This window comes from Galeopterus variegatus, unplaced genomic scaffold (assembly GCF_000696425.1).
Source record: "Galeopterus variegatus unplaced genomic scaffold, G_variegatus-3.0.2 Scaffold4533, whole genome shotgun sequence".
Classification (NCBI taxonomy): domain Eukaryota; kingdom Metazoa; phylum Chordata; class Mammalia; order Dermoptera; family Cynocephalidae; genus Galeopterus; species Galeopterus variegatus.
Window position 1 is genome coordinate 81,586 of NW_007730644.1, and position 2,279 is coordinate 83,864.

Genomic DNA, 2,279 nt, shown 5'->3' on the forward strand with positions numbered 1-2,279 from the left:
CCCGGATCTGGCCGGTGTTTTCTTCTGTGTTTTTTGGCTTGTCCTTACCGTTCTTTGAGCCCTTCCCAGCTCTCTGACCCCTCTCTCCATGTGATCTCTCATCCTAGTTCCAAATTCTGGGTTCACAGAGGGCAAAGAGCTTGTCAAGCCTGTGCTTGTGTCATGCACTGCTGCCTCAGTGGTAGCCGTTGCTAGCCCAGCAACAACGTGGGCAGCGCCACACGGGCCATCAGTCCTACAGCCCATCACACTACTGTTCACAGAGGTGTGGATAAAGATAAACATTTGTTCTCCTATAAGAAAACAAAAACAAAACAAAAAGAAGCAGGGCAGGCTCAATTACAAATGCCAGCTGACAGCCAGCCTTAGCGCTGGAGAGAAAACAGGGAGTTGTGTGCATCTGTTGGAAGATGAAACATCCCAATCCAAGGTGACAGCCCCTTTGCAGCTAATTGTTGCTATGGTGGACACAGGCCCACTACTGCCATATCTTCTGATTTTTTTTTTTTCAGAGAAACTGAAAAATATACAGTTTTAGACGAAATCCAGATTTTAAAGTATTGGCTCAAATTTTTGATCTCGTGTGGGTCAGCAAAACCCCTCTGCAGCTGCATTTGGCTTGCAGGCCACCTGTTTGCAGCCCCTGGTGGGTGCTTCCTGTGTTTCTAAGCAGTGTGAGCACAATATAGTCTTGCAAGATTTCCATTGCAAGGTGGTAGAAATCCCACCCAAACTTGTTCAGGCATAGATGGAGATTTATTGGTTCAGTAAAAAGTACTTGCAAAGGGGCTGGGGCAGCTTTGGCTATGCTGAACTCGAGGCTCAAGTGATATCCCCAGGACTCGGTCTCTCCTCTTCAATCTGTTTCTCATTGGCTGGCTTCATTCTCAGACAGACTTTCCCTGCAGCCACAACAAGGGCAGCTCCAGGCTTACATGATCTTCAGTGCTTGAGTACCCCAATGGAGAGAAATTCCCTTTCTCCAAGCATCCAGCTCTGCCCAGCTGACGTGCCCCTCCCCCAACCCAGCAGAGCACATCTGTGCTCTGGCCGGGCTGCTCATGAGCCACCCTGACTTGGGAGAGGCAGGGACTTCTATGCAGTATTGCATACAGTGGTGGTAACCAAAAGAAAGGGGAAGAAAACTGAGCAGGAATAATTAACAGGTGTCAATTGCAGGAGGTGGGGCCAACTTATTCCTGTAGTTAAGGGATGTGAATATTGACATTCTAGGTCAGCAAGTGAAAGACTTGCTTTAGATCTCACCTGGGGGACAAGAACTTGAGAGTCTCCTCTGATTCTCAACTCTGTGCCCTTTCCCCTGCGCTTTTTTGAAACAGCTCTTGATGCTGTGATATCCCAGTCCTGATGAGAATTGGTCATGGCATTTCCTGGACATGAGTTTTGTTACTAGAACTTGGACACAAGTTCAGAGTGGAACCTTGAGATTTGTGTTTTAAGATCTTGTATTATTATTATTATTTCTTGTATGTTCATTGTAGGACATTTTAGAAAATGCAAAACATTAGGAAAAAAACTTACTCATAATCCAGTCTCTGAAAGGTAGCATGGCTGACAGGTTGGCATATTTCTTTCTATATGCCTGGGTGAGTGTATGTTGTGTGTACAATTTGGTACCTGCTTTTTTCACTAAGAATCGTTAAGTTCTTCAAGTCACCATCTTGACGATCCCAAGTGGAGCCCCTGGCCTGGGCTCCTTGAAGTGTGCTACCTCAGGACAGGTTGCGTCGGTCCCCGGCGCTGGGCTGAGCTCTCCGCTGAGGACCAGGGGACTCAGTGTGGGGAATGGAGAGACTGGGGCAAGGAGTCATGGCCATGGGATCGCAACCCTCAGTGTTGCTCCCGCCCCTCCGCTCAGCCAGTGAGCGGCCGGTCTGCATGTGGGATCCGAACCCTCGGCGGGAGCGCCACCGCGCTTCCCAATCGGTGCACTATAGCAGTGCGCCACCGGGCCGGCCCTCAAGTCACCATCTTGACGGTCCCAAGTGGAGCCCCTGGCCTGGGCTCCTTGAAGTGTGCTACCTCAGGACAGGTTGCATCGGTCCCCGGCGCTGGGCTGCGCTCTCCGCTGAGGACCAGGGGACTCAGTGTGGGGAATGGAGAGACTGGGGCAAGGAGTCATGCAGGTCCTGAAACACATTCCAACCGCCCAACCATTGCAACCCCAGCACTTTTCTTCAAGATGACAATCCTGTGATCCTGCTGGCAAGCAGAGGAGCACAGACGACTTCCCTCCGCTGCCCGGTTTTGTTGCTCTG